Genomic DNA, 24,465 nt, shown 5'->3' with positions numbered 1-24,465 from the left:
ATTTATTCCTGATGCACTTGGATTCACTCCATGAATGCGCTCCTATTTGTTACACAAATCATATGCATGCTCCAGGGAGATGGTTCCATAACTGCGATCTTTCAGCTGTAAAAGCACAGACTTCTAACACTTAAGCTTTAACACTTTAATAAATCCTTTGGTTTGTTTTGGGGATATCCCAGAAAGTGCTAAATTACTACTGTACGTAAAAAGGCAGTACACACAACTCACTGCCTTCAGACTTGTGTTCACCATGTGCCAGCCTCTTGTATTTTCCTTATTTTCCTCTTCTTGATGTATTTAACAGCAATCAAAGGTTCCTAATTAAAATCCACATGGAAAGCTGCATTGGCCATCCTGCTGGCAGAGCCACTGTCATGGAGCTTTCTCCTGGGACATCTGCCCAACCCATCCAAAGGCAGTGGTGAGGAAACTAAGCCAAGAAGGTGACCAGCATTTTGGGGTGGGGTGTGTGGTGAACTAGGGTAGACCAGAGGAGATGTGCCCCAATGCTAAGTTCTTTTATGGAGAAATTAATGCCAATTCATCAAGGGCCTGACAGGTTTATGAAGGATAAGGCAGGTCTTCCTTGGAGCCATATGCCTGAGACCTCTGAATGACTGTGTTAGCCAGCAGCATCAGTTGCCTGTAGGAAACTGAGACAGACTCGCAGTGGAATGAGTTTGGGAAATGAACAAATTCTTTGTGATCCTCCCCTTTCTCTGTGAAACAGGAAAAAATCATGATTCCATGGATTGCCTTAAGGGATTCTCAGATGAAGCATTATTATCTCTGGGGTATCACCTGTACGTGGTGTATCACATCGCCTCAGCTGCTGCCCTGCACTGTGCCTGCTGGGAATGAGGGTACATCTGGAAAAGAGTCTGCTGAGGACAGCAAGACCCACAGAAATGCAAAGGAAAAGCAGGGAAGGTATCAAAATGTTCTGTTGTAGAAAGGCACAGAGAGAAGCATCTCTCCTTCAGTCTCTGGTCCCACTTGCCTCTCTCTTCAGTAACACTTTCTAGATGTGGAGAGACATTTATCCCTGCTGCTGCAGATCTTGCGTGTTAGTCAGGACCTTGTGGTTTACGTGGGCATACAGACTGAGTTAGCCAACCATTTTCCCTCTGGCTTTACCCCAGGTGAACTCAGACCTTCCACAGCTCATCACCCTTGTCTAGGTGCTTTCCAGCCTGGCCCGACCCGCTCAGAATCTGCCCTGAGTGGCGTCTTTGTCCCCAGTAGTACCTGGACAGAGGATGGCGATGGAGAAAGGACCAGCCCTGGCTTGCCTGGAGGGATCGCTGTGCAGGCGACACGGTCAGTAAAGCAAAAAACCATGTATAAGCCAGTAAGTAAAAATGTGTGTGCAGCACTGACGTTATATAAAGCAAGTGAGACCGGCCTATAAACAATGTGCTTAATTATCTGTGAATTTTTACAATGCAGTGTCTGTGGGGCAGAGCTCATTTATGTTTGGTACGTTGTGGCAATTACGTTATTACTCTGTTTCCAATGTGCCTCTCAGCTTCCAGTTCACGTTCCATCCCACTCAGAGGTGACAAACAGCGGGTACCGTCTAGTCAAGAAGTTAGCAGCTCGGCTGGAATGGATTTGCTGGTCTCAGTCCAGGTCCTGATGTGTCTCTCCGCAGCTGGCAGCCCCTGGAAAACATCAAAGGCCAAAGAGGGACCGGCTCTCAGGTCATGAGCTGTCTCTTCGTTCCTGAACGAGGTCTGGTGATATCGGTGCAAGCTTACCTCCAGGTGAGCACAAGAAATTTCCAATGTCTCATATGATCCTTCCGTGAGTTCAATTTACCGTACTTCAGCCCAACACAAACAGCAGTTTCGCCTATTACAAGTAACAAAGCTAATTCACACATGCCCTTTTTAAGGTGATTTATGACAGAACTGATGTGAGGGAACAGATGAGCATTCCTGCGTCTAGGTTCAACTGCCATTTAATAATCACAGTCAATATTCCCTTGTTTTAATACTCAACATCACGTTCAAAACAGAGCGCCTCGCTGTCAGCTGCATGCAGACCACGCGGGATTAAATGGGGCTTCTAGTGTGATGCATATAACAACCCCTTAAACGATCCAGACACCTGTTGACATTAATATAGAAGCATGCATGAAAACAAGTGTGCCACACACTGAAATATATGTACACAAATATTAAGAGGATTAGAGAAATTGCTAAAATGGATAGAGTGGCATTTAACACAAACATGTCTGGAATCTGAGCAGAATGGAAATAACATACACGGAGCTGATCCCTTGTTAGGTGGCTTTATTTATTTATTTATTTATTTTAGTAGTTCATCTGGGGTATAAATGTGTCTGTACAAGGAGGTCATTTGCTTACACTTAGAATTTCTGTTTAATATATATCTTTGTTTGGAACCTGCCTCTTAATTCATAACCACCTTCATTTAGCAGCTAGCACCTTTGCCATGCGAGCTGCAGGAAAAAGTAATTAAATTTAATAGAAGCCACCCTTGCTTTGAAGCTGGCCTAGATTTAGAGCCACAAGGAGAAGCAATTAAACTTTGGCAGCCAAGGATTCAAACTGAAGTTGTATAGTGATTTTTTTATTATTATTATTTTTTAAGGGAATTTTCTCTGTAAACAGATTTGGATTGTCAGAGCTGATCAGATCCAAAGCTACAGAAATTTCCTTCTCTGGGAAATCTTCTATTGAAGCTAAAGGTTTTTTAAAAAAAAACAATTAGATATGAAATGGGGGTCAGTTGTGAAGATCTAGGGTATTTTTAATGCTTCTGAACAAACTTCCAAAGACTACTTTGTTGTTCTCAGCAAAGTGCTGAATGGAAAAGGGAAGTGTGGAAGGAAGACATCTGCATGTCTGTTTATTTGCAGGCAGGTCAGCTTGTCAGCAGCCGAGGATATAGATTCATTAGGGGATGGAGTTTCTTTGCACTTGAAGGTATTACAAACATTGTTTAAAGTTGTCAGGGTTTTTTAAAGCAGCAAGAGGCAGAAATTATTATTTCACTTTTGTGATTTTACCAAAAAAAATAAACTTTAAGTAATGACAGGAAAAAAAAGACTCCAGAATGGCATAATCAAACATAGTTCTACCTGTTTTAAAATGTTTTTAGGAGTTTGTTCTAAAGAATCAGAAAGGATTCAGTTGAAAAAAATTCTGCTCCCAACGCAGATGGTATTCAGAAAAGCAAACTGGTAATTCAGTTAGAACTTAGGCATAATTTCAGTTTTGCCACTTAGGCATAGTTACATGCTGGGATGATACGGGAAGGAGCTGGAGGCATGTCTATGAGTATGAGCCAAGAATCAAAGCCAGTGAAAGGCCAGTGCTGCTGACTGAAGCCCCCCCAGTCCTCTGCAGAACTGGGACACAATGTCAGTGATCACGTTCGAAGGCTTCACGGTGCCGGCTACGTACGTTGCAGGTCAGACAGCCCTGGCACCCTGTGCATTGGCCCGTGCCACTGGGAGAGTGATGGGCAGTGGGGATGGTGCTACCCACACTGTCCCCACATCTGAAGGATCTGCTTACCCCAGGCCATCTGCAGGCTGGGTATTGCTGGCCAGGATCTCATCAAATATTTTATGAATATGTCTCCTTTTATGAATATTTATCTTTTTATGATTGTATCTCCTTCTTTAGGAGAGTGGGCACACATATTTTAGCACTGCTGAAAGGGAAATCGTGAGAGCTATCAAAGAGAAGTTGTGCTACGTAGACTTTAGATCCCATCCAAGAACCTAAAGCAAAGCCAGAAGAAATCATGAAAGAATACAGACTGCCTGACAACAATATCACCCGGACAGGCAACCAGCTCTTTTGTGCACCAGAGACCTTTGTGTGCCTGCAAACACTGGAGCTCCTGGTGTGCACAAAATGATCTTCAACAACATCATGAAGTGACATCAATGTGCACAGGAATCTTTATGGCAACATCCTGCTCCCAGGTGGGTCCACACTCTTCCCTGGCCTGGAGGAGCAGATGCTGAAGGAGATGAAGCTGCAAGTGCTGCTGACATGTTTGTGAGGAACATTGCACCTCCAGAGAGAAAATACTGTGTGTGGACTGGAGCCTCCATCCTCAGCTGCCTGACATCTTTCAAACAAACGTGGATCACCGCCAGCAGTGACAAGGGTTTGGGGGCAGCTGTCATTCATCAGAAATGCTTTTAAGGAGAACATCAGACCAAGTGAGTGGCTTGCTGTAACGCATGAGCGAGAAACCCTGCTGGGAGCTGGCTGACCTAAAAGGTGCTACAGCTGTTTGTGCATTTATTGGCTGGCAGAACCTGGATGAAACTAAAACATTAAAAATGTTGGTAATGAGGATCTTACTGTTGATCATCTCCCTGCCCCTGCAGAGTTTACAGGTGTGCGCATATCACAGGGATGCAGTAACTCCTTAACTGACTCGCAGTCTGCCTTGGAGTCATACAGGGAGTAGCATACCTCCTCTGCTGGGAGATTCTTCCCTCTAAGGTCTCTGAGATATCTGGGGTTTGTATTCTAAAATGAGCTCTCACATTATTTTTGACCTCATTAAAAACATTTCCTTTAGAAACCCAGCAAAACCCCAAACAGAATCCAAATATAAATCAATGCAAATGCAATTACTGTAACTGACCCTCCTCTGTGCCTGAGGGTCTGAAAAAATCCATTGATTCTCTGCTGTAATTTATCTGGGAAGTAAGAACACCCAGTTTCACTTCCAAGTACTAACCCTGAATCAAAATGCTCCAGACCAGCGGCTCCCCAGAGGGAGCGGTGCTGCCGGCACAGCTGCAGAGGATGGAGAGCTTGGCGGAGCGGTGCCTCTTTGTGACCGGGGGATCCAGGACATTTCACCGATGATCTGTGCCAGCAGCCACTGCCGGGGCAGCACCATCCTGCACAGGGTGTCTGATGGCACGGTGACGGCAGGGACCTGCGCATGGATTTTTGACATCGGCTCTGGACAGCGTAAGGCTGGTCTGTCAGGGCTACAGGCACCCTGTTCGGTTGTTCCTACTGCTCTGGGGTACCCCAAATTAAAACTTGTCATGTTTGGGACGAGTCATAAGGACTGCCACATCAGGAAGGAAGCCCAGTCCAAAAAGGGCATTTTATCTTTTACTTACCCAATGGAAAATGGGGTAGTTACATCCTGGGGCAACGTGGAGAAGATCTGGAGATACCTTTATGAACAAGAACTCAAAATGAAACCGAGGGAGAGGCCAGCACTGCTGACCAAAACCCTTCTCAATCCTTTGTCCTATCGAGAAAAACTGGCTGAGATGATGCTCAAAAACTTCCAGGTGCCGGCCCTGTGTGCCTGTGCCCACACAACTGGACCAGTGCTGGACAGTGGCCATGGTGTCACCACCATGATCCCTGTCTACAAAGGCCACTATGTGGCATTGCCAGGCTGAATTTTGCAGGCAGAGGTGGAACCAAACACCTTGCTAGGCTCCTCTGGAAAACCAGGCGCTCCTTTGTAAGCACAGCAGAAAGGGAACTTATCAGGGATATGAAGGAGAAGCTGTGCTGTGTTGCCTTAGATCCTAGCCAAAATATGCAGGAAAAGCCTGAAGAACTTACATGTGAGCCCATTCTCCCTGATGGAAGGGCTGCTGAGGCAGGAGCCCAGCTATTCTGAGCTCCTGAAACCCTTTTTGTGCCCACAGAGTCAGAAATCCCAGGGCCAGGGGTTGGAAGGGTGGTCCTCCAGAGCATCGCCAAGCGTCATGAGCATATCCAGTCCAACATCCTAAGGAACATGCTGTTATCAGGCAGATCGACTCTTTTCTGAGGTTTCAAGGAGAGGCTTCTGAAGGAGCTCCAGGCAGGAATTCCTGACACAACTTATGGCAAGACCTTTTCGCCACAAGATCGGATGTACTCTGCAGGGGTTGGTTCTTCCAGCCCTGCCAGCTTAAGGACGTTTAGAAATCTGTGGGTTACCAGGGCAGACTGTACCGAGGTTGGGCCAACAGTAGCCCAGAGAAAGTACTTTTGAAAGTTTCAGTAGGACCATCCAGGAATTCGTTTTAAGTGCCAGTCTGAACAGCTGGAGAGCAGTTAATAAATCAGTACAAAAATAATTGATTTATAGTAAGTGATTTTATAGCTTACTAAAGAAAGGTCCCTTGTGCATTGGGTTGAAGAAAGAGTCCTTGTTCAGAGCATTTTTCCTCTCCAAGATGTTGGTTTTAATTCTTGAAATGTGTTGATCCCTGCTAGAACTGCAAACAGTTTGTCAGACTTTTAAACACTTGAGAACAAGCCACCTCCATCCCATGCCCGTGGGGGCTGGCTCCTTGCCATTCCCCGTAAACTTCCAAAGAGTGGAAAGAGACCTCTGATGGAGAAATAGAGGGCTCAGGGGTATTGCTGACCCTTCGCCATAGCGCTGGAAATCTCCTGTAGCAGCTGTGGAGGAGCTGAGATCTCGGGGACGGAGCTTCTACATTTGGTTTTGCTTCCAAAATGAAAACGCATTGGGCTGGCCGTTAGCGCAGAGCTCTTGGACCTAGAACATTGCTGCGCTACTCGCGGCTTTGCCATGGGGTTTGCTATGTCACATCACGTGAAACATTGCCTCCATTTGCCCAGCTGCGGGAGTTCACTAACATTCTAGCATTAGGACTATGTGGGGCTACATGTCCGTTAATTAAAATTAGTAAATTAAGCAGAAAGCAGAGGGTGGAAGGTATCTAGTTTTGGTTCATTCTTAGCTGGCTCCTGAACAAATGTTTTGATGTCAGGCATCTAAGAGAAGGTGCACGCGTTGCTCCCTAGCTGACACTGATTCTCTTTTGGGAAAAGCTGAATATGTTAGGAAAAGTCTTATTCATCCATCTCACACCAAGAGCCAGGGAAAACGGCAAAATAATCCTGCAAATATTTGCTTGAATTACTAAGCAAATCTGCTTTGCCAAGCTCAACTTTTATAAATAATTCCACCACATAAGCTTAACTAGCATAAATATAACAGCCAACTGATTGGATTTCCAGAGTGAACTACAAAATTCATAACAAAGGTGTGAATTTTCAGCAGTGAAATTCGTGTTCAAATAAGCAACTTGAAAATTAGGTGTTTATAGAGATCATCTTTATCCACACCTGCATATATATGCGTGGCATCCAGCCAGGTAATAGAAATCTCATTGTAATTTGTGTAACTGATTCGCACTATGATTTATACATTGTTCAAAAATTATTTGGAAAAAAAACCCTCAAGATATACCTGAGAACTTCTTGAATTCATTCAAGACTAACACGAAAATAGGAAAAGAGCTGAAATCTGTCTTGTGAATTATTCAGTACAGTGTCTGGCTATTTTCATTCAGCTCCGGAGATGAATCTTCAAACTCATTGATGCCCTCTGCTGCCTTGGGACTGATCAGCCATCTATCACCTCCTCTCGCTGCCCTTTGAAGAAGCACAAGGCTCTTTTCCTTTTCTACAAGACGTTTGTAGAAAGACCCAGCATCGAAGGGCATGAGCAGGGGAGGGGAGGACGATTTGGGGGTGACTACAGCAAAAGCCCCCTAACCTCGTTTTCCTCAACGATCAGAGTGAAAGCATGAAGCAAAGGGTCTGGAGGAAAGCGGGTAGCTCTCCTGCTCCACTTGGTCCCAAAGGCTTCAGAAAGTGGAGCTATCTATTACTCCATCAAGTTAATGCAAGTACTCAGAGCACTTTTAGAGCTGTTAAGAAATCAGAATCAGCAATCTTGGATCTTTCTTCTATTACGGTATGTTACCTTTTAGCAGCCCACTGGAAGTGTGTACACAAACGAGGTACAACTGCAGACAGTTTAAATGTTTTACAGCTCACTGACTTCCATATGAGGAGGGATTTGCAGTAACTTAAGTGTTTAGGCTCCTGCTCCGATAATCTAATGCAAATAAAAATGCAAAAAAAGAGTGTGGTGGAAAGCAGAGGGAACCTAAGCGAACAGTGCAACCCAAGGTTATTGTCAGGACGGAGAAAAGAAAAGCAGAGAGCCTGGTCACTCTGCAAAGCCAGGTGCAGACACAAAGCGTATTTGGAGGGTGACACCTAGCAGAGCTCTGTGTGTGCTTTTAATGAGGTTTCACCCTTGCAGAGCAAGATACTGCCTGATGTAATCCCGGATGGATTCATTGACGCCAAACTTGTTTTACATCAAGGGACCTGGTTCAGCTCCGCCCAGCTGAAGATCATTCAACAAACCATTATTACAGATATGTGACACCCACGGTACTGGTTTGGCCTGGCTGTTTCCATTTACCTCGTAGGCATGACTTTACTCAAGGGCACACAACAGGACAGCAGAAGCTGACACATGTTCCGTGACACTAGACCTCATTTCAGCCTCTTCAGGCTCTTGGTCACTTTGTTTTTTCATCACTGCTCAGGGCACTGGGAATTCCTTCCTTCATTTATATTTCGTTTTTTCTTTGAAGAAGTCTGAGGTCTTAATCATTTGGGACCTTATTCCCCTGGCCCTCGTGCCATAGCAAATGGATCACGGGAATCCTGCCTCTGCTGTATTTCCACCTATGCTCTACCTGTCCTGCGGATACATAGAGGATTGGAATTGTAAAATCCTGGGACCTTTCTGGCCTCAGGAAAGCAATGCTAGTGTGGTGAATACAGGACTGGCTGCAGGGATTAAAGAGGAGGATTAAATTCCTAGATTTACCAGCAATTAGTTGTGGAATGAACTGTTTCATCTTGGGCACATCAGGCATCAGTTCCCACTTACTTACAAACACACTTCTTTTGCTCCATCCTGTAGTTGTCCTGCAAGCTGTTTGGGGTAAGTGCTGTCTCTTGCTTTAAGAGCAAAATGCAAAGAGCTGGTACTTCGGGGTCACAAGATCACAAACACCAAAATTATTTGTGCAGGCTGCACTGGCATTACATAAAAATCCCTACCTGCTCCTGTGTCGGGGTTTAACCCCGGCTGGCAGCTCAGCCTCGCACAGCCGCTTGCTCACTCCCCCCCAGTGGGATGGGGGAAAGAATGGGAAGAGTAAAAGAGAGAAAACTGGTAGGTTGAGATAAAGACAGTTTAACAGGTAAAGCAAAAGCTACGTGTGCCAGCAAAGCCAAACAAGGAATTCCTTCACCGCTTCCCACGGGCAGTGGGTGCTCAGCCATCCCCAGGCCAGCCGGGCTCCAGCACATGTGACGGGGACTTGGGGAGACAAACACCATCGCTCCCAACATCTCCCCCTTCCTTCTTCTTCCCCCAGCTTTACATGCTGAGCGTGCCATCCCATGGTCTGGGATATCGCTTGGGTCGGTGGGGGTCAGCTGTCCACTCCCAGTTCCCTGTGCCCCCAGCCTGCTCACCATGGGGTGGTCCATGAGGCAGAAGAGGCTTTGGCTCTGTGCAAACACCTCTCAGCAGTGACAAAACCATCCCTGCACTATCAGCACAAATCCAAACCATAGCCCCATACCAGCTACCGTGAAGAAAATTAACTCTATCCCAGCCAAAACCAGCACAGCTTGGTATTTTCTGCGCTCCCTCCCTGAGTCTCATTTAAGTTTCAATTCAGCAGATCTTTATTTTCTTTTAAATGTCAAACAAGTCATCATTTTGCACTTTCCCCATTCCCTGTGAATGTAAAGGTTTTATTGGTAGGCAGTAATGTCAGCCTGGGACAATGCACACTGATTACCCCAAACAATGTGGTTCTTGTCACCCTGCCCACTTTTGGCTGTGAGCTCTCAGAAAGCTGTACAAGAGCTCTTGCTTTCTCCCTCACCTCCCTCTTATCACATGCACAATAAAAAAGGCTAGCTTTGAATATACGCTAGCCAAATAATTATTATCTTTATTCTTCCAGGCTCCTGTCCCCTGCCCTGCTCCATGCTGTGCTGGGTAAGCACGCTGCTGGAGAAGGTGCCCTCGCCCCTGCCTTGCAGCTTGCAGGTCTCGAGGAGGATGGGCATGGGCATGGGCATGGGCATGGGGATGGGGATGGGGATGGGGATGGGGATGGGTGTGGGGGTTGTTCTGAGAGCGGCTGGGTAGCAGGTGCCGAGCACGCCTCTGCAGCGGGGCATGGAGGACAGCAGGGAAGCGAGTCCCTTCGTTACCCCAGACAGGGCGATGCTGAGGGCACAGTGCAGAGGGACCTGACCTTACCAGAGCCCAGGAACGCTGTGCTCACAGCCTTGCCACACCAGGATTGGCAGCCAGGCTTAGCAAGCAAGGTCACATCCAAATCATCCGGGTCAATCAGGTGTTTCTTGCCCATCCGTGGTCAGAATGAAGCAACGCCAGCAGGCCAGCGCATGCAGCCTGCCGCTGACAGGCATGACAGCTGCTTGCAGGAGCATGGCAGTCATCAAAGATGCTGGGCAACGTGGCTGTGCTGAGCAGTAGCCATCTCTGAGGGCAGCGGAGATCTGGTGCAGGCAGGAAAGCTGCGAGGTGCAGCGGGCAGGCTCTGCAGCGGGCAGGCTCTGCAGGGCTATCCTGCAGAGGCGGGCGTTCAAACGAGCTCTGCGGGCATTCACAAGAGGCCAGAGAGGGTAACGGCATTGCCAACAGCAGGTAAATACCCATCCAGCGTGGGCAGCTCCGTCAGTTCACTTACCGAGCAACTGGTAGGCCCACCTCCATTTCTCCAATTTGGAAACATCCAGGTGAGTACCCGAATATGAGGGATTTGATGTGAAGGAGGTAAGAACATTCCAGAGCTTTTCCCAGTGGAGGTGTCGCTACATGGAGTCAGGTGAAGGCCTGGGGGAGGGAGGCTCTGTAGTCATTACACACGGACCCCCAGGAGCACATGCACAAACACGTGCAGCCACAACTACACGCACGCGCGCACACACACACACACTGATTTTATTAAGCCATTCCATGCAAGTATTTTATGTATGTATATATATATATATATTTATTTGGAAAACTTCAGAGTGCTTTTTTTCACACACAGTAAAGTTAGCTTTGCTGAGATTCATTAGTCCCCTTTCCCCCTGTGTGTAAATGGATCTCTCTCAGTTATGCAATGCAAGGGTACACAACCATGAAAAGTGCAGAGGCAGCCAAAAAAAGCATTGTTCTGAACTCGGACGTGTAAAATATTCATATTCAATAATAAAAAATAAAAAAACCAGCCCTTAATAAAAAATTCACGAGGTAAAATATGCATTGTTGTTCCATCCCCAGGGCTGCAGCAGTTTCCAGACCAACATGTTACATGGGTTTCCACTGCCATGTTTTACTCAATTAATTCAAAACCAATTCACTCACAGACATCCCAGTATTAGGTGCCTAAATTGATTCTGATTTCTCTAAGGGCAGCGTATCTAGGGCTACAGTAATAGCTGGTAGAAGCTGTGGCTGTTCAAAGCATCCAACACGTAGACCCCACAGCCTGCATGGCAAGGCTGTCCCGCTCCCGACGGCGCACCCGTACACCGAAATGCCGCGCTGGGCACGAACACACAAGCCAGCTCTGAACAAGCAGGACAGCTCTTTTAGCACGGTGCTTGGACCACCTCGGTACTCCTATTTCTTAAATGAGCAAATCAGCCAATGGTTAAGGTGGCCGAGCAGCTCTCCGTGGAAGAGGGAGCAAGTTCTGAACAAGCCGAGGCATCCCTGTCCCCATACCACACTGCTCTGCACCCTGCAGAGCCGCCTGCGAAGATCTGCATGCACGGCAGAAGAAAAGAAATCATCTGGTCACTGGTTCACCAAAGGGAAGCAGAGACAGGTGGAAATAACCTGGCTCAGCCCCTGACTGAGGCATGTAGCGGAGCCAGGAATTAAATGTAGATTTTTCAGCATCCCCATCTAGTGTTATAGCTGCCAGGCCCAACTGCCCCAGCGTGTGCATGTGCAGCAGATGGCGGGGAAGGTGCAAGGACCGCACAAAGGAGCCTGCGATGCTGCGCCGACAGGATGCACGACTGCACGGGTGTCATCCTGACATCACCCTGGGGTTAGATCTTCCCCACGCCGTGCTGTGCCACCTGGCGAAGGGTGATGCTGAAGCACCAGTGTGCCGAGGGTCTCACACCGGGCTCTGCCACTGCGCCGCCCCGGACACTGGGGCCAGCAGAAGCTGCTATTTCAGGCATTCCTTTTGCACGAATGGCATCTGGCACATGTTGTCTCGTGTCCTTAGTGGCAAAACTGGGACTGAAACACCAATCCCCTGCTTTGGTAGGTACAGTAACTAGGGGCTATGTGGGTCCTGAGAGCCCAGCAGTGGGGAGAATGTGAAAGTGATGTTATACATGTTGCTAAAGAAAAGAAAACTCAGGAGCAAGAGGAAAGGTTCTGGATTTACAATATTGTGCCTGGCACTTATGTTTTATGAAGATATATGGAAGAAAAGAATGAGAAACTCTGAAACAGCTAATGCTTCAGATGTTTCCTTTATCTAAAGTACAGCTAGTTAAATGTTTTACATAGAACAAGTCCCAAGGAGTGTAAATCAGGGGATGTAAGCTATGTGTTATAAAGACCTCAAAATGTAAGTTCTTTACCTCCCACATTCTCAGGCCAAATATTTTAAATGGAAAAGCATGTGGGACAACAAGCATGTATATTACCCGTCTCTTTAATGACTGTTCCCACCAAGGTGATTTGTTCTGTGTCCACAGTCTGATATTTATATATGAGGAAATGGAAGAACAGGGGGGAAAAAACCAAACCAAACCAAAACAAAACAAAAAAAACCACCTCAAAAAATCTGATGTTGGAAAAATTGTGACCACGACTGACAGTATGGAAGTAATGAAATGTGCTGTGATGTGACAGCTGTCAGTCATGTTTGAGATTTTTCTGCTTGGTGGAAAAAAAGTGATATAAACAGTTCTTTCTCACTGCACACTCCAGATATACTTTTAATGGGTGTCAAATCTGAGCCACAGCACCGGGGTTCCCTAAAAGGGAACGGGCAGAATTAAGTATCTTTGCTGACTTTGAGCATCACTCTCATTTGCCTTTGCCTGTTAGTTTTCCAAAGGCTTTGGATAAAAGTCATTCTTCCTCTAGAATTGTGCTTCTATGTTGTTCACATAAAGAAAATAAAACTAACTCACCGTGGATGTAAGAGATATATCATGCAATTTGAAAAAAAGCCCAGACCCCAGTCCTGACTCCTGCCGCTGGGACATGCTGGCAGGAAGGCAGAAGTGCTGTGGGCTGTGCTACGCAGGAAGGTGATCTTCTCCTCCTCCTCCTCTTCCTCCTCCGTTCTACACCTCAGACCCCCTAGTCCTCAGCTTTGCAAGGTGCCTCAGTGGTCAGCATGGGGTGAGGATGGGTGGGCTACAGGGAGAGGCTTCCCAGGCAGCTCCGGAGGGCAGGGGATGGCCGGGAGGTGTCTCTGGCACGAAGGGCTATGGGAGCGCACGGAGCTGGGAAGGAGAGGCCACTGCTGAACGGCTGCATGGAGACTGAACCTTTGCAAGGGTGGCTGAGAGCTTCTGCAAGCCATCCCCAGCAGCCAGGCAAGCAGGCTTCAGCGCGAGGAGCAACAGGGTTGCCTGAGGATGCTGACTGCTGGGCTGGCCTGGCACAGCTCACTGGGCATTCTGGGGAGCTCGGCTTCCCTCCAGAGAGCTCCTCCCTTTGTTCCTTCTGTATTCTTTGTGGCTGTGCAGGGACAAAGAGTAACATGATAAGACATCTCCCTCTTTTGCAAGACTTCCTGACAAATCGTCTTTCTGTCTCTCAAACACTTGCCTGTACTTTCCGCCTTTCTATTTTTCCAGGTGGCGCAATGGGAATGTGCTGAGCAGCATGAATCTAGCTGGGAAAGTCAGCCGAGCAGTGGACTCTCTTTGCAAGCCCCAGGAACGGCTGCAGGTTTGCAACCCCACCCACCACAGTCATCTGGGATTCGATTTATTATGTCTCATGGTGCTATCTGCTTCATTCTTCTCTCTGAGAAGGGAGGATGCTCTGAGAGCCTTCACACAGCCAGCCGCACAAAACCACAGCCTGGCCATCTCATTCACAGCATCTGTCTTAATTTGTCTGGCCCTCAGCGCCGCGTGCTCTTGCAGCCTTGGAGAATTGACTGCTTGGTTTTGCAATGAATCTCTCTCCCTGAGAAGAGAGAGGGGAATTTGGGGATGGTAGAAGACTACTCTCCGTGCAGGTCTCAGGATATCTTGGATCAAATGTAACCCTGCTCACATCAGAGCCGGGACCAGCCGAGGGACCACGGGTGAGCCACTTGGTCCCTGTAATGCAGATGAGCTGAGAAGATTTGGACAGACTCAGCTCTTCAGATCCTTTTTGCTGCCCTGACACAGCCAAAGGGAAACACACGCGCTGCCAAAGTTGTTACTATGGGTCATTCCCAAATTCCTACGGAAAGCAGCGTTTCTCAGAACAGCCCAACAGAACTATTAGACGGTGCTGGTGGTCTGATGACATTCTCTGAAGACATTCATACTGCCTTTCAGCCAAAATAATATGTATTTCCCAGAAGCACATGCCCCTAGAGGAAGAAATCATGGATTTTTAAGGTATCCAAGACGAAAGTCCAGATGCTGATTTCAGCTACACAGCTTTAAACCCACAGTATTTAGTGGACTTACTTTGAAACTGTGGGGTTTTTAACTGATGTGAGATCATTATTCTGTAACGAGGGAAGGAATGGATCCCGGCATACCCAGTGTTCCTGGATAACTTGCAGCTTGCCCTCTTGGAGGTTTTCTTTCCAGATCCGTCACAGATTTTCTAGGGCAAGTCACCAAGATCTTTGTCCCATCTAACTTTTTACAACTAAAGCAAATATAAACTCCAGTTAAGATAAACAGATGAGAGAGAGAGAGAGAGGGAGAGACTTCAACTACCTACAAGCTGCTGGGCTTTTATCACTCTCCATTTACTGAAGAGAAAATCTTTTGGGACTGGGTTCCTCATGTAATTGTCTTCTTTATGCATATCAATGAAACTGGATCTGGGCCGCTGTCTTCCTGAGCATCAGTTGGAGTTGTGTGGTACTTAAATACTGTGGGGAAGATTAAAGACATTTAGAGCACATGTGGTCAGAGAGAGATTATTTTTGTTATTAGAAAGTTGTACCTGAAGGCTGGAAGAAACGAATGAACAAAATTATTACCTAGGCTATTTAAAAGCAAAAATAGATGAAGCCAGAGTAGTTCTGTTTGAGGTGCTGCTGTCAGGACTGGGCTGTGTCCTGCCTCAGGCAGCTTCTCCTGCTGTGCAATATCTGCTAACGCCCAGGCACTCCGCTTCATCTGGTCAAACACTCAGGGGCGGTGTCACCATCAGAGACGGTGGGAAAGACTGAAAAATCACGGATGTGCCCAGGTGCATTCAAAGGAAAAAATCCTGGCCAGAGTGCCGGCTTATATTGTTCTCCTCTGTTTTGGCTTGAATCCCACACAGTCCCTAGGGAAGGGATGCTGTGAGCTGCCGCAGCATGGGATGTGGCTTTCCAGCCTGCATGGGGGGTTCCTGCGGCTGAGGGAGACTGTCCCTGCAGAGCAAATGGAGGGTGGGGGGTGTTCAGAGCAAAAGGTCCATTAGAACCACCTGCCATTTTATCCTAAAGCACGGAACAGTGGATCACACCCATGAACAGAATTAGCTCAGCCCCAAATTACCAGTGTTATATGCTGACATAACTGGTCTCACATGTCAGGCTGCCTGAGTCATTTAATAGTAGTTCCACTAGTCTGACTGATGTCCAACTGCTTTTATTTCCAGTTTATGTTTAGCGGGAAGCGTCTGTGTCAGGAGCAGCTAGATGGGTGAGGCTTTTCTTTCAGAAGCCACAGAAGAGATTAAAAACAACAATAACCCATGAAATTACTCCAGAATTTTTTTCTCCTTGAGTGTCCTAAGGAATTCCCTAACTCCTAACCTGTTCCAATTGGCACCATCATGCATTGAGCTTTAATATCAGTGGAGTTTGTAATGTTCCAGTTTTTCTGGTGAGGGATTACATATGAAACCAAAATAATTCCTTCCATGGGGGATTACATAGCCACTTTTGTTTCTAATATTCCAGTCCACGAGCGAGGAACTTTTTCTTGGGTACCTGTTTCTTCTTTGGCTATGAGAGCTAGTGTCATTTAGAAAATCTAGGCATAAATCCATTTCATTTATTTCATTCCTAATCATTTAATTCCTAAAGGAACCTGATTAAATAGCCTATCATAAGGCCAGCCTTTATATTTTGGCTGAATGCTCTTGGACTACTAATTTCACATAAATTATATGACACAGCATTCCCCATTTTAGTGATTGAAATGCGTCTGCATAGTTAATTAGATAAAAACTCACCTTGAGGAACTGTTAGCTACTGATGAAAATGACTCTCATTTGAGGGGAAAATTGCTACTGATTTACAAGAGTCTGGATCAAACGTCTGTTCTCAAATGCTGGGGGGTTTCTGTTCAAGTACCCAAGTGTGCTGCGGGGGCGGGGGGGGGGGGGTGTGTGGCAAGGGTTTTAGAGTGGGAAAATAGGAAATTAACTGGAAAATTTGAAGACTACAGCAAACAAGAAAATGCTGGAAGGAACACATGCTATAGATCCACCCTAGCCATTTAATAATATGGAAAGATTTCATAGAAAGAGAGGGAAGAGAAAAAGAAAGAATGTACAAGGGGCAGTGTTAGCATCAGCATGCACGGGATGCCCTCACTGCTCACACTTACGGACAGGGCTTTTGCAGTGCACTTCTGCCATTATGGGCAACAGCCACTGCATTCCAAACTACACCTCTGAGTAAGCTAATAAAGCCCAAGAGCCGCGACATACGGCACGTGGCTTTTGGAACGGCTCTGCGGAGGCCAGGCTGCCGGGGGCTACGCAGGGATGAAGGCGCGCAGGTGAGACGCTTTAAATACAAACCATCACACGAGCAGCTCCTCTTTGTGTCGACACATGGGGAATAAAGCAAAGAAAGTTACATTGCTGTACAGGGGCCGTCCGAGAAAGTCATTTGTTCTGATGGAGAAACACCTTCTGCCCCAGCCTGGGAGCAGGTGGAGCCGCCCCCCAGAAGACACTGCTTTATTTACAGGGATGGCAAGAGGGCATCGTCTTCACACTGGCCCCTTCCCAGCCCACAGCCTGCACGTGGCCATTCAGCTGCTGTCAGAGGAGCAAACCCTTCCAAAACACCATCTGTGAGGGCAGGGTGCTGGGACCTGAGCTCAGCACCTCACAGAGCCGCGGACAGGTGGACTGACGTGCTCGTGTTGCAGCGTGCCGTTATCTGCCCCATTCTGCCAACACCCCATGAAACACAGGGGGCTCAGCAAATTATTTTGTAAAAAGCGAAACACAGTTCTGTCCCCTTTCACCCCCCCATAGCATGTACCTGCCACCCCATCACCGCCACCCCCCTCCTGCATGCGGGCCCTCAAAAGGTTCCCGTGTAGCCAGAAAGCATCCATTAAATCAAACGCTTCTGTTTGCTGTAACCTATAACTAGTGTGCTGAACTCAATATATTTTTGTCTGCAAAATGGTTTCGGGTTCTTCCCCATTACGCACTCGAGGTGACTGTCTGCTCTCTTGTGTCAGCGCTAGGCAAAAAAAAAAAAAAAATGCAAAAAAAAAAAAACCTCCCACCACAGCACAACAGAGCAAAGCAATTTAAAATCCCTGGGTTTGCCAGAAGTTTTTGCACCATTATGTCACCTCCTATACATCAGAATTTGTTGGGGAAGACTTGGGTTTTTTCTTTCAGTGTTCCTGCTCTCCTCTGGAAATAGAAATATCAGTGGGTCAAATGACACTGAGTTGTGTTTTACATGTTTCCACGGCATGTATGAGGAAGTTCGGTCTTTATACTTATGAAACATACAGTCAGTATAAATAAAAGAGTCTAAGCATTGGAAATGTGATGGCTATTAAATGCAGACCCTTTGGGATGCCCAACAGCTGACTCATCTGTGAGATAAAATCTGCCCCACATTTGTCGGTGCTGCAGCTATAAGCATGTGAGGGGCAGGGCAGGGCGGGAGGGGGGGGCTGTTACTTGAGCAACACAAGATAAGCTTTACATACCACTGGGACTTATTGACAGCCCACCTAAAACTCGTTAAGTGCCCATCTTCAGACTTGATGAGCTGCTTCAGCATGTGTGTTTTCTCTCTCTTTGTAACATAATAAATCTCCATCTCTTAGAATGCGCTATGGGAACCTAGCCGGGTGGTCAGGATGCTTGGAGAACGCATCCACAGCAACAATTTTAGCTCATGCTGAACCACTGACACATCCATGCAGAAATGCACTGCATGTGCAAAGGTGCCATCTCGGGTGTAACAGACACCGTGATCGTTGCTGCCCTGGGAGCAGCTAGGAGCAATAGGGTTGCGCCAGCACTTGCAGCTCTGCACCCCGCTCTCCATCACCAGCTGTGCTCCGGACCCTAACAAGACCCAGCCCACGGCCTGATGAGCTGAACTGAATTCACCTGGCTCCACCACCTTAACCAGGCTCCTTCAGCAAGGTGATTAACTCTATATAAGCATCTCTGAGGCCAGAAGGGTCAGTATTCTGTTGGAGGGAGGCTTGCTGTGTTGGAGCCCTCTCTGTCCTAACTTGTGAGACAAGAGGCTCTGCAACCTTTTCCAGGTATGTTCTTCAGCTGGTTTGGGGTAGTGAATCGAAGGCTGGTTTGCAGCTGTAGGAAAGAGGATCAGAAAAGATTCAGGAAAGACCTGTAACAGCAAAATGCAAGCTGCTTTATATTCTTTGGTGCATCTGTATGGTGTATGTATCTGTAAACTCTAGGCTGGAAAAGTTGCCTATGGGTGATGTGCATCAGCAAGGGGTTGGGCAACCTGTGGTTCTAGCAGGAGCCTTTGCAATGTTTGTAGCCTCCTTGTGGTGTAAAGAGCAAACTCTGCTGCCTTGTGGGTTTTAGGGTCCCTACCCTGCTATGGCCCAGGTTGGGCTGCAGTGGGACCTGGGGGAAGCAGCTCTGCTGAAGGAAATAAGCTGTTTGCTTCAACATAACAGTGTGACGTTAACTACAGATTTGGTGGGTTCTGATGTTACTGGTATGGATGTCCAGTTCCTATGTATCAAGAGCAATCTCCTCACTGCAGAGGAAGAAGAAAACAGCAGATGCAGACCTTGTAAGTAGGAGAAAAAATTTCCTTTCTAGAAAACCTGAAGCATAGGAAGCATCAAGGCTGAAGCAAATAAAAGGAAAAGTGGAAATTAAGAGCTAAGAGAAAGTGATGTGGGGATCCTGCATTACTGCAGGGGCCTCTGCTCTGACTGAAGTGTTTCTGGGGTGGAATGTGGTGCACATCCAGCAATTCTGAGTAACAGCTTTGGTCAGGAAGTGAAGGTGATGGTGTCTATTTGAAACATCAAATGAAAATAATTAGTGGCTGTTGCTAGGCTAGCAAGCAAACACTGTTGCTCTTGAAAAGTATAGCAGGGTCTCCTACGGTGCCAGCATGGCTCCTGTGCTCGCATTGGTTGTGGTGTTTCATCTATGTTCAGGTAAATTGCTGGAGACTGCTCTGGTGTCTCTCTGAATCGGTTATTTTGAAACTTCTGGCTCCTAGTAGGATACTGTGAGGGTTTTTTTGTGAATAGAAGAGGAAGACCTTGGTGACTTCTGGGCCGAGGAATTACAGGAGACCTTGGAGTTTATCTCCAAAGGGAAGAAATAGTAAAGATGAGCAGTTAGGCTCTGATTGCTACAGGGTGGTAATAGACCTGACCTGACTCTATCAAGGAGACCCAAGTATCTTTTCTCCCCCTTCCCCTGCCTAGCCTGTGGATAACATACAGGAGAGCTGAATGATTTGGTACTGTGTATGCAATGGAGCTTGGGATTTCTGCTTGATGGTCACCAGAGCTAACCTTGGAGGTTTTCATGATGCTAGAGGGCAAATGGCACCTGAGCCAAGGTCTGGAGTATGTGGTGAAGGAAAACTGTTGTTGCAATCTGGATGAGAACTGTCGGGAGTTGTCGTCTTCCCTCTGAGAGCACAGCCATGTCTGAACTGTGTGTTCATCTGCTTCTAGTAAAGAAAAATGCAGCTGCTTTCTTACTGCATTTATTGTTTAGTTCATTCATGCTGCTTGTTGGAAACCCCATCATTTAAAGTCCTTCTGGGGCATATGTGTTTTAAAGAAAACTCTCCATGGAAAAGGCTTTCCTTTAAATTTAGTACAAAAGAAAAGCCCAGCTAGTTTTATTTATAGATCAGGGCATGAGAGATTTTCAGTTTTCAAGCTAGCTCTGTATCTCTGTTTCTCCCATAAAAAAATGTTTAACATTTTTTCCTCATCCTTCCAGAATAAAATCTGTTTGTTGTGATGAGTTTTTTGCGAAGATGCAGCCACTTGAGTGACAAAAATGTTGCATTTACCCACCAACTAGGCAGTCCTGAAAATTGTGGTTCTGTTCTTGGATGATGTATTCTGGGGGTTGATTATTCGTTAACAGTGTCTTACTCCTGTGAGTTTGTGACAGCTTATATGCCTAAAGGTGTCGGAGTATCTTCCAGGTCTGTACCATGTGTATGATAAATTTTGAGGTGTTGTTAATATAGAAGCATCCAAAATTTCATTGTGAAATATATGCTTTTATGAGCATATATTGTGAGAAAATGGCTAAATGGTGAAACACTCAGAAATTACTTTCCAGCAATGTGCATGACTAAACAATCTTAGTGTTAGTTCATGGTGTTTAAGGGGGGGGGGTGTAATACTAAATGTGGTTTGCTCAGAAAACCAGCAGTGTCTAGGTGAATGACAACATTGGGGACATAAATCTTTTTTCTGTGATTTATTTATAGTAAGATGCTGCGTTTTGAATGGCTTTGTTCAAAGTGACTGTTTTTTCTCTTCTAGTGAAAGTTAGGCTGTAATAAACAGGTCCAGCTGTAAAAATTAAAGGCTGATGTGACTGCAATGCAGAAATGCTGACCTGCTCTGCTGGCAGAGCTTTTGCAAAGCTGAGTGTTAGTCTCAAAAAAGCAGCAGCTTTTAATTCTTTTGAAAAGAAGTTGGGAGACACTGGTCACTACTTCTCCTGCTGCAGCTTCACTGGGTTTTACTATGTCACAGTCATTCTTTACCCCCTTGCTATGCTCTTCCAGCCCAGGCTTAGCAGCCGGTATACTTGGGAATAAAGCATTTCACTGCCTAGCTGGCTCATCCAGCTGAGCTGTGTGACAAAATGTATTAAGACTCAAATTCCCTTGGAAACGTCAAGTCTTTTTGTGATCACGTGCAGGGGTGCTTAAGAGTGGGGTTAGAAAGCTGTTAGTAATAATTTTATAGAAAATGTTCCCATTATGAAAGAGAACTGTCCCCCTTGTAATGCACCCAAGTGGCTGAAACTGAGAAAGCCTCCTGCTCCTCAGGATGTACTTGCTAAATGCAAGGACTGCTCTTATTTGAGCCATTTAAAATCACTGTATGGGTGATCTCACTCCATTATTTTTGAAGAACCTTCTCAGTTCACTCTATTTAACTTTATACTTCAGAGAAATAAAACTATTTCCCCAACTCATTTATACTGAAGGAACAAAACTGCAGCTGAATGGTAGTCAGACAACTTGTGATGGATCTGTTTCCAGGGTACTGAAAGAATCTGGAGTGAAAATGAGAAGTCTTCAGGTGTATGTCAGGAAAGGGCACTGCTGGTGCTGTTGTGAGGTTGTAGCTAAGAAATAAGCTTGGTTTTTTCAAGCCAAAAAGCAGTGTACAATGGTGTTGTGCAAAGCTTCTCTGCAGGAACTCCAGTCTTTGAGAATACCCTGTGTAACATCAGACAGTGCAGCCTGACCGCAGGACTCTGAGCCAGAATATTTGCTGCTGAATTTTTTTGGTGCAGTGTGCTTGCCTGCTGCTTTGGCTCTTTGCTGTTGTTTACACGGCAACTTCAAAAACTGTTTGTTTTGGGAGCTCTTTGAGTGTCCTGCATGGCTTTGTTATTGCCTAGAGGACTTAAGTATCTTACCATAACACAGTTTTGCTCCTATATTCTTTCACTGGTGAGTCTGGAAGCAACTCTTACAGCAGTAGAGTGGACAACTTCAGTAGAGTAAATGAATAAAACAAGATTCTAACAAAAAAAGGTCTGCAAAAATGAGATGGGGCTTTCTATCAAACAGGTTACTTCATCCCTTTTGGGGAACTTTTTGTGACACTTTTTTCTTTACTGGTAGCAATTTCATGAGACCTCTGCCTTCACTCAAAAGCTTCATCTGCCAACTTGCTAGGGAAAAGTAGGAAATGAGACTCCCTTATCAGGCAGATCAAGGCAATGGGCCTTAATTCCACAAGAAAATGAGAATGGACAGCATCTTTTCTGTCTTGGGAACCTTTAAATGCCATGTTCAGGTCTTTGGTTTGGTTTTGCAGCACTTGTCCTGTGGAGCATCCCACCAACAGGTGGTCTCAGGAGCAACTTACCTTTCTGGCAGCAGCGGAGTTTTGGGTTTGTCCCCTGTGAAATGCCTGATAGGGCAGGTGACATGACAAAGCAGAGAAGGACAGCAGTCAGGATGGATGATGCCTTACGAGGCAGTTGCTCTGGTCAATTGTTTAGAAATACATGCTCTGGCTGGAAGGTATCTTGCTCACCTTTAATGGGAGGTGTCACAATTTGTTGTATAGAAATCATGAGTTGGAGCTAGCCCTGTGAACTTTTGGATCCTGGAGTTGCAACTTGTCAGACCGGCTAATACCCAAGAAACCTCCTTCTCCTTGTTTTTTCTGCTTAATATTAAGAGCAACTAAATTCTAACCTTAATTTCTGACTGTCTTTACAATTTGGGTGGAGTTGTACTTGCAGGACTCTGCCAATACAGGCATTTTGTGGCTGTTAAATGATATGTGCCATCAGACAGATGGAATCAGCAAAGCAAGAGGCTTGACTGTGCCTCCCTTGCACATCCCAAATTGCACAGCTGGTGTGGGGAGCTGTGGCAGATTGAGCTCTTGGGCAGCTGTTGCTTTTTAATTGTGAAGGTCAGAAAGAAATTCCCCTGCAGAACTTGGGGACTGGTAGCAGCCAGCCTAGGTATACAGATTGGCTTGCAGTTTGTTACTTGGGAGCTAAGACTGGGAGATAGTCTTGGGTACTTATTTCCTTCTTGAATTCAGCAAATGCTACCAGAAAGCAGTGGTGGTAAGCATTTTTGGGGGAAGTTTGATTGGAGGGGCTTCAATAGATTAATAATATGAAAGTAAGGTTTCTTCATTTGCTGTGCCTTGGCTGGATAATTTGAGTTTTTCCTCCCTGGGTGTATTCCTCCAGGAAGACTATTTTTAAGGTGTTGAGTAAATGCTATTATTCAGCAAGACTTTTGCTTGAAACGGGTATCAAATTAATGTTTTACTTTTAATGCTACACCAATTGTAAGCCTTTCTCCTATGCAAGATATAAATCAGCACTTTCGTTTTTTGACAGGGAATAGTGAGTACATCTTGTGCTTTCCAAAATGCAATGTTCCTTCCCAAAGCTTCTGCTCTTTCCTCTGTTTTAACGCAATTCTTCACAGGAATAAACCCAATGGAATATGAGTCACTCTGGGAACAAGCATATGGGAAAGGTGGGCTCCTGGCTTATAAATGGTACAATTGTAGATACTGAAGTGCAAAGGCTGCACTGGTTGGAAAGCTGGCTGGAAAACACCAGTCACAAGGTAGACAGACACTTATATTCATAGAAACCATTGGATATTTTGTATATATTTGCATTTCATTTTCTAACTTTTAAAAAAGAGCTTGGCTTTTTGCTATTTATCAATTAGCTTATCACTAGCTGTGCCTTGTTTTTCTAACAGCAAAACTGCTGAACCTCCTGAGAGATTGCCACAGGTTGTCCTGTAGCCGGTGTTTGAGCTAAAAACCTGACAGTAAGGTTGAAAAGCCTAATGACTTTGCTTCTAGATGTTTGATATGCTCTTCGTGTGTTAATAGAGGTGTGGAAGGGTCTGTGTGCATTCAGAAACCCAGAGTTTCAAAGACCCAGACTCTGACAGTACGTTACCATGAATGTCACTGTTGCTCCCCTCACTGTATTCTGAGATTTCAACCCAAATCTAAGTCATTTATTCTTCCACCTGTGAATAAGACTGTTGCAGCAGTGGATGTGCATGTGATTGGAGAAAGATTTCTCTATCAATTACTTAGACATGGTGCTTTTTCTTCTGAAGTGAAAAGCATCCCTCTGTAGCATGAGAATAGAGCTGGTTAGGAAACATTTTGGTGGCTTCAAGAGTTTTCATCTCCTCCATGGAAATAAAACCAAAACCTTGCAAAGTTTAAGGCTAAATGTGGGTGAAGGAGAAACAAGAATTAGCAGCAGGACACCCAGCCAGGAATGCAGGTGTTTTGGTGATACATAGAAGACCTAATTTCTCCCTCTCTGTGCCCTAACAGCAAAGCTGTTCTTTCCTGCACTGGATCGTGCTGTCTTGTGTGTGTGACTGTTTGGCTGAGTAATTACTTGCAACTGATGTGA

The 24,465-nt window shown here is 45.9% G+C and overlaps 2 pseudogenes; both read left to right on the top strand.

The window, feature by feature from the left end:
• Positions 1 to 3,348: 3,348 nt before the first annotated feature.
• Positions 3,349 to 4,193, top strand: LOC130146916 (actin-1-like; annotated as a pseudogene).
• Positions 4,194 to 5,059: 866 nt separating this feature from the next.
• Positions 5,060 to 5,655, top strand: LOC130145967 (uncharacterized; annotated as a pseudogene).
• The last annotated feature ends 18,810 nt before the right edge of the window (positions 5,656 to 24,465 follow it).

Source organism: Falco biarmicus, chromosome 3 (genome assembly GCF_023638135.1).
Source record: "Falco biarmicus isolate bFalBia1 chromosome 3, bFalBia1.pri, whole genome shotgun sequence".
Taxonomy (NCBI): Eukaryota; Metazoa; Chordata; class Aves; order Falconiformes; family Falconidae; genus Falco; species Falco biarmicus.
The sequence above is the reverse complement of the archived record's forward strand: the minus strand, read 5'-3'. Positions and strand labels throughout refer to the sequence as shown.